The sequence below is a fragment of the Natator depressus genome, chromosome 15, assembly GCF_965152275.1.
Source record: "Natator depressus isolate rNatDep1 chromosome 15, rNatDep2.hap1, whole genome shotgun sequence".
Classification (NCBI taxonomy): Eukaryota; Metazoa; Chordata; order Testudines; family Cheloniidae; genus Natator; species Natator depressus.
This window is the reverse complement of record NC_134248.1, coordinates 26,944,118-26,960,741: the sequence shown is the minus strand read 5'-3', so window position 1 is coordinate 26,960,741 and position 16,624 is coordinate 26,944,118. Positions and strand designations below refer to the sequence as shown.

The 16,624-nt window shown below is 45.9% G+C and overlaps 1 protein-coding gene across 6 annotated transcripts in view; it reads right to left on the bottom strand.

Annotated features, from left to right (window-relative positions):
* The window catches only part of CUX2 (cut like homeobox 2), a 222,546-nt gene that overhangs the window by 188,431 nt on the left and 17,491 nt on the right, over positions 1-16,624 (bottom strand). The window contains exon 2 of one of the 6 annotated variants that reach the window (XM_074973169.1): positions 4,663-4,746. The exons of the other annotated variants lie outside the window; for them this stretch is intronic. The gene's annotated coding sequence lies outside the window, so the exon portion shown is untranslated. The remainder of the gene's footprint in view (positions 1-4,662; positions 4,747-16,624) is intronic. 6 annotated transcript variants of the gene reach the window in all.

Below are 16,624 nucleotides of genomic sequence, written 5' to 3'. Positions count from 1 at the left end.
TACCAAAAATATAAATAGTAAGCATTAAAATACACTAAAGCAGTAATTAAATTAGGCCATTCACTCCCTGAGAGTGCTTGTTGCTTCCTATTTCCATAATAGCCAGAAGCCTGTTCCGTTTGGCTGTTGTCATTTTAAAGCACTCGCTAAGACAAGTGTCAGGTTGAAATCCTGTTTGGAAGAAGTGGTCTAACAGGTTGCATGATGGCTGTGCTGCTATATATTCCACACATCTGGAACCAGTTCTGAGACCCACTTCTGCATGTTCTCCCACATTCGGGGGAAGTGAACACTTGCGAGCATTTTTAAATAAGATGCAAATGTTAAAACCACCACGGCGGAAGATATGGCCAACAGCAAGCCCGCACGTAACTGGGATCTTAATTGATCCAGGTGCGAGGGAAAATATTTATTTAGGGTAAGGAGATTGTCAGAAGGCAATGAGTTTTAAAAGTAAAATTACAATGCACCGAGGGCAAAACTATGCAAATTACCATTCAGACTGGCTTCTTATCATCAATATCTGACAGCAAAAGGCCTTCCCAACTGATCTGTCAGCACTCAATGAGCAACCACAAAGTAATCTTTAATACAGCAGCACCATTTTTATGAGACTCTTACCTTTTCCGTTATTTAAAAAAAAAAGGGGGGGGGGGCCTTACTTTTCAAGGAGTTCTATTAACTCAAGCTTTCAAGCTAGCTTCAGGCCAAAATCTGACACCCAAGACTCCATGTAAGAGGAGATGTACTTTATACATGTCTTTACAAAAGGAATATATATATGGCTGTTAGGATGCAAGGTTGAAATGATGATTTCGGTTGCCGTTTTGTGCTCTTAAAACATAAACAGCACAATCCCGCTCCCACCCCCAAATAGATCTTTTTAATGTATTAAGAAAACTTGGCTCTTTTAATATTAAAAAGAGTAACAGAACTGGGCAAGCTGTTCCCTTCTGAAACTTTGCCTTTGCTCATGCACAGAATTGGTCTAAAGACCCATCACCATTACATTATGGACTCGTCAATGGAATCGCTCCCCTTGCCTTTAATGCTCTTACCAGCTAGACCACAGAGCCACCATTACCATTATGGCTGGAAGAATTAGTTGCCAGTCTTCAATTGAATTTAAAAATTAAGGCCAGATCCTCAGCTGATGTTAATCAGCATGGTGCTTCTATCATTTATAGATCAGCTGAGGATCTGACCCTAAACTGGTTTCGGAAGGGTTGGTGCCCCTTCTGTGATCACTTTCCACAAATAGGGCACATGTGTTTAGCGGGAACGTTTGTGGAAGCAGCTGATAGTCAGCAAGCATGAATTCTGAACTGTATAAAAGCGAACACACAATCTAGGTGTTATGCTCATCCCGCGGGGAACAGAAACAATCCCCATGTAACCTATGCAGCCAATCAAAACGAACCAGCACTGCATGTGTTTTTAATACCAACACCTCTCTCAAACGATCTATAGCCCAACGATTACTCACGGAAAAGAGTCAGCAAATTATTGCCAACAACAAATGAATATGGGAAAATCATAAGCTGCTCATAAAAAAAGCTTCCTGATGAAGAAAGGAGCAAAGACACTCAAGAGTGCCCCTGTCTATCTGTGCAAGGCAGGTCAGCAATATCTTGTGCTCAGCAATACCGAAGACAGCCAACAGATCTGAGAGAATCATGGGTGTTTGGGGCTAGATGCTCAGACAGCGGGTGTGAATGGGCAGAGAGCTCCTGGCCCCAACAGTTTACCAGCAGATCCAACAGTCATACAGCCACTGGGAGAAGGAAGCCGCCCCCCGACAACACAACACAAACAGGGGGCTTGGAGAGTCTTGTCCTATTCGGGTTCTTATACAGACTCTTGCATCGTAGGCTGTGAACAGCTTCCACAACACGACAAGCATTTGCCACGTGCAGTGCTTTCTGTCCTCTCCCCAGGGTGTAAGGAGAATGTGGAATCCCTTCCCCAGCCCAGGAATCCACTGATCCCACCCGTGCAGCTCCTGCACATGGCAACTGCCTGCAAGACTCAGATTCCCCCCCCTTCTCTGTTTGATGTATATTTCCCAGAGAAGCTGTCCCACACTGCAGGAAGACAGAAGTGGGGCAGGGCTGCGTGGGGGTCAAATTCGTCAACATTGCGGGATTGGGGGGGGTGGGGGGAGTGACCTAGTGGCAGCAAAACCCCTCAGATGTCATTGGAAGAGACCCTGAAGCTGGTGAAATCTGGACTGTTGTCTCGTCCTCACATCAAATACAATCAGCGAGCAATAAACACAAGCCACACGTGTGGATCCACCGGACACTTTCCTGGCACTGCCGTTTGGTAGGGCAAGAAAATCATCGTGCTGACACAGCAGCGATAGTCCTTTCTAAGCAGACGGGACAACACCATCCCATGGACAGCGCTGGAGGCCAAGGTGTAGATGGGCTTGAACAACATTTAAATCTCATCAGCTCCTTGTGGTGAAACAAGCTTCCCCGAGGCCCTAGTATGATTTGGGGACACAAGCCCATCTGCCCCAGAAGACTTTGCAGTGATTTTACCATGTTGCAGTACGTACAACACCTCCACGTGGCTGGTTTAGTTGCATGAATGGGAGCAGAGGCGCAGCCGTTTCTGTGCCAGGGCTAGCACCCTAGTTGGATAAAGACCAGGGCTAGATCATGGCTTCTCTACAGAGTTATACTCAGACTTTGGTATCATCCATAGGATCATAGCAGTGTGGCAAGACCCTCAAGTGTGGCAGACTTTGAAATGCAGATACCATCTGATGCTCTGTCCACCCGATGGTTGCAACCTGACTAACAGCATCCCTGTTGTTGCACCAAGGTTTCTAGTGGAGTTTCCCAATCTGACTGGAGGAGACTTTTTCAGAACCCCGTTACCAGCTTGCCGACGTCCCCCCAAACACCATTCTATTGGCATTTTTTCATTATTCCATTAAGCAAAATTTCCTCGTTAGGAAGTAAATGTTTTTCCATCAATAACAATGGATAACTAAATCAGACCGTTAGCGCGTACTCTTATCTCTTAAACAGATCCATGGATTTACTAACTAATCAGTCGATGAATCAAATATATGATTCAAGTCTGACAATAAATCCAGCCAGTCTATTTTGGGGATGAGGGAGGACCGCGGCCATGCTGAGTATTTGCGTATTACTAAAAACAAACAATCCTGTAAATAAAGAGAACCTCCATCCTGTCTCCACAATGCTACTCTTATTGAGTGAGTCAGATGTTCTGCTGATTAAAAATTGATCCATTTCAAAATCTAATCAACAGAATAGGATTCTTTCATATGTTATCAAGGCAGCTGCTGACAACAAAAACCAAACCTGTTATTAACCCATGAACCCCAATGACCTGAACCTGGCTGGGCCCTGAAACTCTAAATTATTCAGTAGTCCAAGAGCAATATTGGAAGCCTGATGAATTTACGCTCTGACTGGAGCCTTTGTGGGTTAAAGCCAATATCCCAGACCCATTGGTCCCCGGAGAATATAGTTCATGACATGCTGCCACTCTGTGTCATGACTGTGAATACATTACCAGCGTCTGCTCAGCTTCAGCTTTCAGATGTCTAGGCCTTATTTTAAAATGACTCTGAATTCAGTGCTGCACAGTGGGAGCAGCAGACAGCTAAAAGGTGCCGTTATTTAAAAGAGGAAGCGAGAGATGGGGTTTTCGCCCCCCTATAACAAACCTGATCAAAGACATTGAATTAAATCAGTAGGGCTTTAATGGCAAATATTTCACTTCCCTGTTTTAAAAATCACAAGATTGACATGGCTCAGTGTAAAGTATATTTTTAAAAAGACATGCTATCCACCTACATTTTTCATTGCTTCAAGTCTGGCTTCTCAGGAAAATCTGAGCACCTTGACCTTGAATTTGGCTGCATTTGCCAATTATTTCTTGTTAAAACAAAAACAAAGCAAATAACTAAGGAGGCAATTCTGCTTGCACAGTTACACACCTGAAATGGCATTCGGCAAGCCGACTCTGCTCCTGCACTGCTCCACCTGCAGCAAGCCCACTATGGAGTGTGAAACTGGGGGAGAATCAGCATGGTTGCACTGGTGTAACTAGAGTCAGAATTTGGCCCTAATTAATGAACTGAGGTTACTACAGCACCAGACAGAAGTGGTACTTAAAAAAATATATAATGAAAGTCACAGACATTCCCATTTCACGGCTTAGATCGCATTTCTGACAACGCTAGGAATGAGCTGCATTTGAAGTTACTCTTTTACTCAAAGCAGCACTTTCCTCCCTTACACAGCAAGCAGAATTTCCTTCTCTTCTGTTCTTCCACACATCTCAGAAGGGGCCTCCTGGGTGGTTCTGAGTCCCATTAACTTCAGTGGCAATGGAAAGCTCTCAGCACCTTCTAGGATTCACATTTTCTAAAGCGAAAATACTGTCTGTGCTATTCTGGGCCAGATATCTGGATGAACACGGACTTCATTTCAAATCCCATCTCAGCAATGCATGTGGCCCAGACCCTGCAGCTGGAGTAAATCAACACAGTTCCCCAGACTCCAAAGAAGCTAGGCTCTTTTACACCGGCTGGGGATCTGGCCATAAACTGTAAGGCTGAAAAGTTAGTGTACCTGCTAGCCTACAAGCTTAGCAACAAACAAAAGAATTGACTACCTGCTATCCAGTCAAATACAGTTATATCAGCCCAAATCAGCACGGACTTTTTTTGCAGATCAACATGCATCTCTGTGTTTTTTCCTAAAAAGACAAAAGATAAAAATCATATTAAAAACAAAGGCCTTGTGATAAAACCCTCTCAAGATCTTACAACAGGAACTTTTTAAAACTTGCTTTGCACACGCTATGAGGTTCGTTTACATTCCACCTGGAACATTCCACCTGGAATGCAAACATTTTCTGTTGATTCACAGACTAAGGCTAGGAGGGACCATTACATCATCTAATCTGACCTCTGGGACAACATAAGCCACACAATTACACCCAGTTACCCCAGTGGTGAGCCCAATAACTTGTGCTTGACTAAAGCATATCTTGCAGAAAAGCATCCAGTCTTGATGTGAAGACAGCAAAAGCATCCATCACTCCCCCTGGCTCTTTGTTCCAATGAGTAATCACCCTCACTGGTAAAAGTTTGTGCCTTATTTCTCATTTGAATCTGTCTGGTTTTAACTTCCAGTTATCGGTTCTTGTTATGTCTTTCTTCACTAGACTAAAAGGTTAATGGTAACCAGATACTCAACACAATATTAACAAGGGGGGAAGGAACGCAAGCCAAAATAGGAAAAGAATAAGAAAGAATATTTAGATAAGTTAAATATATTCAAGTCAGCAGGGTCTTATGAAATTCGTCCTAGGATACTTAAGGAACTACCTGAAGCAATCTCGGAACCATTAGCAATTATCTTTGACTGAGAATTCATGGAGGACATGTGAGGTCCCAGAGGACTGGAGAAGGGGAAACATAATATCTATATTTAAATAGTGGGAACAAAGAGGACCCGGAGGACAACAGACCAGTCAACCTAACTTCAATACCTGGAAAGTTATTGGAACAAATTATTAAACAATCAATTTGTAACCACCTAGAGGATAACAGGATAATAAGGAATAGCCAGCATGGATTTGTCAAGAACAAATCTCGCCAAACCAACCTCATTTCCTTCTTTGACAGGGTAACTGGCCTAGTGGACAGGGAGGAAGCAGCATCTTGTTTTTAGCAAGGCTTCAGACACTGTCCTACATGACATTCTCCTACATAATTTAGGGAAATATAATCTGGATGAAATTGCTGTAAGTGGATACACAACTGGTTGAAAGTCTGTACTGCGAGTAGTTATCGGTGATTCACTGTCAAACTGGGAGGGTGTACCTAGTGGGGTCCCACAGTGGTCAGTCCTGGGCCCATGATTAGTCAATATTTTCATTAACAACTTGGATAATGGAGTGGAGAGTATGCTTATAAAATTTGTAGACGACTCCAAGCTGGGAGAGGTTGCAAACACTTTGGAGGACAGGATTAGAATTCAAACCAACCTTGACAAATTGGAGAATTGGTCTGAATTCAACAAGACAAAATTCAATAAAGACAAGTATAAAGTACTTCACTTAGGAAGGAAAAAAATCAACTGCACAACTACAAAATGGGGAAGAACTGGCTAGGCAGTAGTGCAACTGAAAAGGATGTGGAGGTTTAGTGGATCACAAATTGAATATGAGTCAACAATGGGATGCAGCTGTGAAAAAGGCTAATGTCATTATGGTATGTATTAACAGGAGGGTCAGATGTAAGACATGGGAGGTAATTCTCTGGCTCTACTCAGCAAGCATGAGCCCCAGTTGGAGTTCTGTGTGCTGTTCTGGGCACCACGCTTTAGGAAAGATGTGGATAAATTGAAGGAAGACCAGAGGAGAGCAACAAAAATTATAAGAGATTTCGACAACCTACCATATGAGGAAAGGTTAAAAAAAATGACAATGTTTGTAAAAAGGAGACTGAAGGGGGGACCTGATAGTCTTCAAATATGTTAAGAGCTGTTATAATGAGGACTGATTATCTGTTCTCTGTGTCCACTGAAGGCAGGACAAGTAGTAATGGGCTTAATCTGCAGCAAGGAAGATTTAGGTTAGATAGTTAGAAAGTTTTTCTTAATATAAGGGTCGTTAAGGAGGTTGCGGAATCCCCATCACTGGAGGTTTGTAGGAACAGGCTCGACAAACCCCTGTCAGGGATGATCTAGGTTTACTTGGCTCTGCCTCAGCGCAGGGGGCTGGACATGACGACTTCTCAAGGTCCATTCCAGCCTCACATTTCTGTGATTCTAGATTAAGGAAGCCTTTAGTCCCCATCTAGCAGTTTCACTTTTGAATCTCACAAGCTAACACAGCAGTGTTGTGTTTGGATTTCCAATAAAACATGAGACAGTTCGCACATGTGTGCAAATTTTATAGGAAAAAAATGTCTATATACATTAATTTTTGTAAACCCCACACACTTTAAAAAAAAACTTTTTTTTAAAACCAAAACTACTTGATTGTGGCCTTATAGTAAACTTTCTATTTAACAAAAACTAACTGGATGCAGACAGCACTGTACAGTCATTCAATTTAATTCACCTAGAGCGATAACCATAAAATATGACAGAGCAAAACACTGGCGCCACATAAACTAAACTCAAAGACTACAATGAATCTTTGCTTAAATAATAATATATTTATAAGTTTAATGCCTCTCCAACCTCTCCTTAAAACCAGAATAATCCTCCAGGGGCATCCTTAGACCTGCGAATATCGATCCTGTCTGGTCTGTGATTTCACTGTGAGCATCATCTCCAAGGGGCACGTGATGCTGCATGCACTTGGTGCCTTTGGTGGGAGCTGAACATACTTCCTTGCATCTTCATAAAACATGGGTCACCCCAGGCTGTAGAAATGATGCAAAAGCCCTAAAGAGCCCAGATGTGGTGCTGATCCCCCAGAGCTACTACTGAAGTCAACAGGAATGTAAGGGTGCTCACAGGTCCACCTGCTGTTATACACCTGGTACTGCAGAAATGGCATTGCCTAGCGGCTTTTTGCCCAGTCTAATCTGTATTACTTCCCTGCACCCACTGGGAGTTGTAACGCCTCCCACTTTTCATTAATGTGCTATTCGCTCCCTCTTCTAAATCATTCTTGGAGATCAAGGCTAGTGAGACCTATGGTGAAACCAAGCCTCAATCAGGTCCTTGCAGCCTCGCTACCCCCTGCTCTGTTCTGTCCCAGTCCCACACATCTCTCCTACGTTCCAGATGCTGGATCTCCAAAGAGGGGCAGATGACCAAAAATGGCAGAAGGAGGGGTGTTTGAGGACCAGAGCTCAAGTTACTCATAGGTTGACAACTAAAGGCTATTGAATTTAAGCCTATTTCAAAAGCATACAATAAAGCTCTTTGGGTAGAGTAAATGATTCTCTACAAGCTCCTCAGGGTTGGTGTCGAACACATATCTGGTGTGTCTTTATACGCGCATCTGCTAATACAAAGTCCCTACAGCAAAGCTCTGTAATCTGGCGTCCAGATTCTCAGTTATGCCAGTGTCAGTCCGGAGCAACTCTGATGACTTCAGTAGACTTAATCTAAAATTACGCTGCTATAAGTGAGATCCATGCACATCCACAGTCTTCCACCCACATTTTGTACACGAGTCTCCCCCAACATCAAGGGAACTCCTGCATGCAGAATATGGTCCAGAGTAACAGCCTATTCTGCAATTATATTAGCATTAAAAAAGCCAAATTGTGCTTTCAGGGTAACTCCAGAGTCACTGTGGGAGTGGGGGAAAGAGATCAGTCTGAACTAGCTGTTACTAGTGATCTGGTGTGGAAACCGCTTTCAGTACAAAATGAAGTGACAGTTAATCGCAGCCCTTCTGAAAACGGCAGCTCTTTGATGTGCAAGAGAAGAGCACTGTAATTGGATGATCAGAAAGGATCTGCCGATAGCTCTGCAGAAATAACTTTACTGTCTCCAAATGGGTTTAAACTGTTATTACGTGCTGTCTGCACCTTCCCCGCTCTTGCTGTGGCTTCTGTGAAGACATACCCCAAAGCCAGTGTCTCTCGCAAAAGATTTTGAAATCCCACGGAATATCCTGCATGGTCTGTTTCTCGGATCACCCATATGGGGAAGTAAAAAAAAAAAAAAAAAAAAAAAATCATCAAATCAAATCCAGGCATAATTCAGGGCGAGGCACAGAACTTCCCCAAGAACACTGACCTGGGAGGGCGGAAGTGAGCCTCCCCCGCGCCCCCACAGGGAGGTCGCTGACAGCCGCAGAGAAGCAGTGGCTCATCTGTATGGAGGGAAACAGTGGGGAGAGCAGGATTCTAGAACCCCAGGTAGGGATGCGTGGGAGCGGTCCCTGTGCGCAAGGTGGGGTTCAGGTGGGCTATAGTGACATCAGCCGCCTGTTTCACGACTGCTTCATCCAGACCAGGGAGACCCTGGACCGGACTAACTCCACTGACTTCAGCATGAGCTGTGTACATCAATCCGGGAGCTAGACAGCCAGCAAGACATACAGGGTGAGTCTGTATCTCCAGCTCCTAGGCGGAGGTGCGGCAGGTGGCTCCGGGCACTCCTCCACCCACAGGTGCTGCCCTGGCAGCTCCCATTGGTCGCGGTTCCTGGCCAATTGGAGCTGCGGAGCCAGCGCTCGGGGCAGGGGCAGCGCGCAGCCCCACCAGCCACGCCTCCGCCTAGAAGCGGCCAGGACAGGTCGCCACTTGCAGGGAGCCACCCCAGGTCCGGCACCCCAAGCCCCCTCCCACACCCCAACCCTCTGCCCCGAGCCCGCACACTGCACCCCCGGCACGCCCAAACTCCCTCCCAGAGCCAGCCCCTCACACCCCTTCCTGCACCACAACTCCCAGCCCTGAGCCCCCTCCTGCACCCAAACTCCCTCCCATAGCTCACGCCCCTCACCCCCTCCTAAACCACAATCCCCAGCCCTGCATCCAAACTCCCTCCCTCTTAGTTAACTGGCATTTTTCACTTACCGGCACCCCACTTCCCCCCAGCATGCCGGATAAAGCAGCTTTTACTGTAACACTGTTGTCTATGGACAGCAGCCAGGTCTCAGATGGATAACTGAGGGCCACGCCGCACCATCCCAGGGTGAAGCCGGCAGGAAGGGGACAATGTACCCAGAAAAGGCCTCGAGGTAGCACTCATGGAGCTCCATCCTGATGGGACTAAAGCCACAAGTCTCCAAACCTTCAGAACCACAGGGATGTCCATCCCCAGCCCGGTGTGATCCCAGGAGCTACATGCAGAAGGCCCGTCCCTCCCACTGCAACATGGGTCCTACTCCCATGACCCCATTTGGCAGGACTGGTCTGTCAGGAGCTACACTACCAGTGAATGCCCAGGAGCTGTCAGGAGTAAGGCCTGCAGCTGCGCCTGCTCGGTACTGCTGGTGCCCTAACGAGCCAGAGAGGCTGCCTGATCGGCTGAGGAAACCAGCAGGCTCGTTCTTAGACCTAGCGGCAGCAGTAGCTCGCTGACTGCTCAAAGCATATGCCCATGGACTCGGCCTCCCTGTGCTCACCTCTGCAAGCCCTGCTCCTCCACCGCTTCAACCCAGATCCTGCCCTGCACCCCGCCTTGTTCCCCTCCTGTCCCAGCCTCACTCCTGCCTCAGAACCAGCCCTGCTCCCACCTTCCCTGTCTCCTGGTAATCCTGTTCCGACCCTCGCTTGGATTCCTGACTCCAACTCTGCCTTGACCCTTGGCTTTGGCATTCACACGCCGACCACTAGGCCAGACTGACTCTGCCTTGACACTAGGTCAGACTCCCACCTCCGACCACTAGGCATGACTGCCTACGAACCGATTTCCTGACAGTAGGTCGCTTTTAGCAGCAGCACTAGCTTCCATTCAGAGATCCTGGGGGAATCAGTAGCAGAGTGTGGCTCCTCCTCCTCCCCTTGGCACAGCCCCGAAATCCCTAAGCCCCGACTCTGCTGAGCTGAGGGATAGGAGAATGCGCCCTGTTGGGCCACTCTCAGGGAAGGGCAGTCCAGGGCCATGTTGAGAATGGTCTGCAAGATGGATTAGCTGCCTACAAAGAGCAGAGCCACTGCACCCGAGTCCTCTGCCCCCACCCTGCTGTCCCAATAAATCACAACCCATTTTTCTTTTAATTCACCTTCGATGAGGTGATCCTTTTGTACAAGCAGCATCCCCCGCCCCCCGCATTCTATGCCCAGTCTCCACTGACAGCAAAGTCCTAGAAACTGCTGCCAGTGAAGCATTTACAGTGGACTCGATTCATCCAAAAAAAATTAATTTTTCCTTCACGTTGCAGATGTATGTTCTTGAGGTTTCAGCCAGGGGTGAAATATGGGATTTTGCAGAAAAGATAAAGCCCAGGAAAAAACAGATTCATAATAGGGATGAGAAAAGACTTAACCGGGGTGGTGCTGGTCAGTTCCAGACAGAGACAGAGAGTGTATATGCACACATTGTGTGTACACACGCAACTGTAAGCATGCCCAAACACACATGCAATTCGAAGGCCCAATGCTGCATCACTTTCAACCCGCAAAATCCCGCTGCCTTCAATGGATACACAGGAATGGAAGATCAGACCCTCCAACAATGCTGGAAAGGAGCGAAAAGCAAGAACTGTTTCATGCAAGTGTTTCTAGTCCGTACTGTTTTGCTGAACATCAACACCAGGGGCTGTGAGTTTTCCCAGTTAATTATACTGCAGGATTTGCTGAGCTCATGTTACAATTCCAATTATAAAGCAATGGAAATCCTAGACCCTCAGAACTGATCAGAATTGTGAACCATGCGGGTGTGAGGAGCGAATATCACCTTGCGATGGGAACTTCTGAAGCCCTCACAATGCAACTGAATATCCAGCTGTCCATTCTTTTCATGCCCTGCTCTCTCATGAAAGTCCCAATTCACCAGGGTGGAAACTTCAAGGAGGGTGCGTAGTATTTCGCAGGAAGCACCGGGCACCTCGCAGGATCGGGCCCCCAGCGCTTCACGTTGTAAGGGTCACCCCATTTTCACAGCTCGCAGGAGCCATGCCCAGGATGTCTGAGGGAAAGTCAGCCTTCGCTCTCAGCCCTTGGCTGCAGCAAATGTTGTGCCTTAAAAAAGCCATAAAACTCTTTTACAACCAAAGATAAAATTTGATATTTTTCAAAGATTTTTTTTTTCCCATCGGAAGTTGCCAATCCTGCAGATTAAGCAGTTTGCAGGAGGTTGTCGGGGGGGAGTCAACTTTTATCACAGAGTAGCTAAGCTCTGAAAGCTTCAGTGGCATCGGAACTGACCCAGTCTAGCTCTCACCCTCCTTCCTTCACTTGACACAGAAATGGCACAATCAGTCCCAAGTGGCACAGACATGAAATGTTATTTCTGTTACATAAACTCTTGGATCCGGGCATTTCAACCTCTTGCACAATTAAAGAGCTGAGAAGAAGAAGCTCGTAGATACTGAATTCAGTTATTTTGAAAGCTGCATCAATGCATTACCAACAGAAGAGGAGAAATACTAAATATTGACTTTTTTTCTCAAATACAATGGCATTTTGAAAATCCAACCAACCAAGCGTCCATTTTACAAGAGAAACATATCACACGGTTGCTTAACCACCACCCTGAGAGCAAAATTTTATCACTCCAGCCCCCTAGATATTCTCACAGGGCCAAATTCTGTCCCCAGTTATACCAGTGTAAACTGAAATCAAAGCAGATACTCCAGATTTAGGGCTTGATTCAAAGTCCATTGAAGTGAATGGAAAGACTCTTTTCAATTTCAATTGACTTCAGGTCAATTCTTTATACGAGTAAGATCACAGCCTGGCCCATTCATTCTATGGGTTTTAAAGCAGCTGAGAGTCAAGACAGGATTTAGCACTCCTGAATGTATCTATTGAGTGTGCTAATCCCCAAAATGTTAGGAGTTGGAGCTGGAGGAGACATACTAAGGAATCTACTTAACAATATCGTCAACCTCAAACTCAGAAATCATGAGATTTATGATTTTCAAGCCAGATTTCTTTTAAAATAGTAAGTTTAGGTCCTTTTTATTGCCTTCTAGTTTCTGAGTCTAAAGGGTTTGTGATTTCAAGCTTTAGAGCAAACGTACATCTTTTAAAATTAAAGCTGAAATTCTCATGTGGATTCCCACAGCTGAGGCTTTACGGGAAAAAATGCTTAAATTGTGAGACTTGTAATAAAATTGTGAGAGTGGGCAACATTCACCAGGGTTGCTCGCTACAGTATATTGGGTCCAACCTAGTTTCTCTCAAGTAACCGGACTTCTGCCACCTCCCGATGGAAGGTCATCCCATGCTTTAGCAGCATGGCCACACCCGGTTGTGTTCATCGCCTTACTTAGCTGTTTTGTGCAACTATAGAGAACACACTGATGAGTACATTCCAGTGGGCCATTATGCCAGTTTAATATGGTTACCTGTAAATGTCAATGCCCCATTTCCTCTGTCACTGTCTAATGAAAATATCATACTGATTTGGACACAGCAGTAGAGAATGCTGCAGATTTGCCCCTTGATAAATCAGACATACTGTATAATTTCATTATGCTACACTGCAGATATTGGTAAACAGGCCTTGAAAGAGAAACTCAGCTCAAAAGGCATTTGGAAGGGCTAGATACCAGGAAAAAAATGATCCATGTTTTTACAGACATCAAGATTTCTTTTTATTCTAGTCACCCAGTAACCTCTTTTGCTCTGTCTAAACATGCTCTGGTGGGGCTAGATTCTGCCAGGAGAAAATCTGGTGTAATTCAGCTGCAGTTAATGATGCATTATTGAAGCTAATGGAGTTACTCGGGATTCACAAAGGAGTGAGAGCGGGAGCGGTCTCACAACAGGAATGGCCCTTTTGCAGCATAATATATGACCTATTTGGTTTAACCACCAGCACTCCAGCAATATGCATTATCTGTGATGATGTATGTAAACAGCTACTGATTTGTCTCCTCATCCTACCCATTATGTAGGAAGCAATCAGTCCCTTCGCACTGCCAGGGGAAAAGGAAAATCTCCCATGATCACCAATTTAAAGAGAAGTAAGATCTTCCCCTTCACTTCCTCCTCAGTACCTAATAATCACACTTGTGTGAAGCTGTTGCCGTACATAACGAAAAGGGAAAGCATCCTTGGAGAGCCCAACAATCAGACAATTTTTAAGATCATGGAGCATTAAACCATTCCCAGTAGGGTTTACTAATCAAACAGCCAAATCCTTCATAACCAACCAATCCCTACAGAACAATTAAATCCTTCCCCTTTAAAACACTTGGCATACTGTCTGGGGACAAAAAGAAAAATTTGCAAAATTCATTTGATAAATTAACCAGGGAAAAGGAAGAAGTGAATCAAGCTTTGTTCTTTTCATTTTTTTTAATTATGGAATTCACAATGCCTGAATAATGTTTAATAAGGACTATGAAAATTCCTAACAGTATTACAACACAACACAAAAGAATTAACCTGGTTACCGTGAAAAATTGCATATTTAATTAAGAACAGAGAGTTCAAAACTATCCAGAGATTTCAAAAGTACTGCTGCCTAAGGGCCTAAATTACATGCTTGCAGTGCAGCTAACAGTGCTAGTACGCACAATCATTACCCAAGTGCCCCCATTAAGTGACAATGGGCAGATGACATCAAATTCATTTCAAAAGCAACAGGAATTGAAGCATTCACTTGGGTAGTTTGAGGGAAAGCGACTATCCTGCTGGTACAAATCAGACCCCTTGTTGATAAAAGCAATAATTAAAGAATAATGTTAATTAGCTGCTTTTATTTGAAAGAAAGTACAGTAGCAGGAGACTCTTAAGTACCGGAGTCAGGCCTACACAGTTCTGCGCAGCCTTCTCCTTGTGGAAAATTAAAAAGAGAAGCAGCCTTCTTCTGTATTTCTCTGCTAATCAGAGATTTGCCTGAGCAATACTCGTAGGCTGGATTACAATATCTGCGCTCAGGGAAAAAAGTGCGAGAGAGAGAGAGAGAAGCAGCAATTTTTGCAACATACTAAGCTTTATAACCAAAAAAAACAAATCCCCTCCTATTCTAACCTACGCGAGGGGGACACAGTCACGGAACTCGCTATGTGGGCCAACTGATGGGGTACAATCTAAACTCTGCCCATCGTGCAGAAATTAAGAGTCAGCTAGGATCACTGCAGCGTGGCCCATTACCAGTCTGCTGCATGGCACATTCAGTCGCACTTTCTTTCGGATCAAGGGCGGCCAACCCGGGTACTAAGAACTCCACGAACCGGGGGCTCAGCCTAACCATGGTGGTCTGCTTACACTTGCTGTTTTTAACAGTTTATGCTGTACCAATACGTGCACTGACGTGCTCACTTCAGGCTGATACCATCAGCTCAGGGCACATTCCACAGAAAAAGACAGTGAACAGCACTTCCCATCTCTAACACACGTCACAAAACACTAACCTAGTCCCAGGCCAGCCCCAGGAGGTCGGTGGTGGTATTAGCGTTGTCCCCTTTTTACAGACAGGGAAGCCAGAAGCCTTCGGTGGGAATGACACCAGGGATGAATCTGGCCCCCAGCGAGGGGCAGATGAGCCCAAGGCTACACAGTAGGGAGCGGCAGAGCTGCACAGGCCTTCCCCTCTTGCAGCAATCAGGAAACTTTGCAGGGGGGAAATCAGCGAGAAAGCTCCTTCGAGCAGATCTAGGAGTGGAGCTTCAAGTGTAACAGCCACCCACCAGAGACATGGACTCCAAGCAGGGACTGGGGACAGCACTTGGTAAGAATCCCCAAATATTCCCCTACCCAGCAGCTAGGGGCTGGCCCACCCGAGTGTTGCCTCTGGACCCTGCTGGGACTTGACCTGGTGCTTTCACATCTACCCCCAGGCTAACTGGCCAGCCAGCGAGGGCCTGGCAAACGTAGCCCAAGGCTGGAAAAATCAGACTCAGGCTGGGAGAGAATACAGGAATTTCTAGCTCAGCAGCTCATTGCCTAGTGAGCAGTTTGCATGGACACAAATGACGTTCTGTCACTGATCTGAGCCCTGCGTGCCAACACTAGGCATGGCATACCCAGCTCCATCCCTTTGTGGGCTCAGGGGGGGCACACAGCCCACAGTCCATTGCAATACATTGTGTCATCCCCCAGGAGTACCAGCCAAGACGCTCCCCGCACCAGCAAGGAACTGGGAAAGGCAACACGGAAAGCCTGGAGTTTAGTCTGGAGGATCACAACACTGCAAAGGACCAGCCAGGCAACCCACCCTCACGTGTCATTTCCATTCACGCCCGACATCATCGGACAATAACTTTTCTCTGTCTATGCCTTTTATAGATCACTGGGATTGTAAAGCCATGTTCACGATCCTTCCCCCGAGTGGACATATTAATCCTCTCAACAGCACTCCCTTTGGCTTACCTGGCCCATCACGCTGCCCTGTCCGTCCCCTGCTCCGTTATCAGCATACCCAGAACAACAGCTGATCCCCAGGGCCACCAAGACCACGTACCTCATGCCACTCCCCCCTTCCCTCCAAATGTCCCAGTTTTGCAAAAGCACCCAGACTTCTCCTTATCCTCCACCAGGTTAATAGCACCATGGAGGCAGCAAGATTTTTCCATGTATCCTTCTGAACAACACACTTAGTCAGTCAGCCAAATAATCTGCTAGGTTTGATATTTCCTCCAGTCCCTCAGAGCACTTAGGTCCAAGAGTGCAGCATGTGTTCAGAGCAGAGGAGGGAATTTTCCAGCCACTTCTGTCTTCCCAATCTTCTGTTAAAGCATCAGACAATGCAAAGGACACCGCCAGCGAGCGTGGCTCTCTCTGCAGCTCTGTAGTCTCCAACTCTTTCCTCAGCAGTTCTTCAGGAGTCAAGGCTGAGGGAGTGACCTCAGCTCCCTCCTCTCCAATCCACAAGCAGACCCTTCAAACAGCCCAGCTTATGGTATTCTCCGTCTTAAGCGTGTTTGAAACAAACCCTCGTTGGAAACAAAAGACTAGGCCGGACCTCTGGGCCTAGACACCTCTCAAATGAAGGGAGTGGGGGAGGAAAACTCTCATGTTCTTATTTGTTAAAAGGTC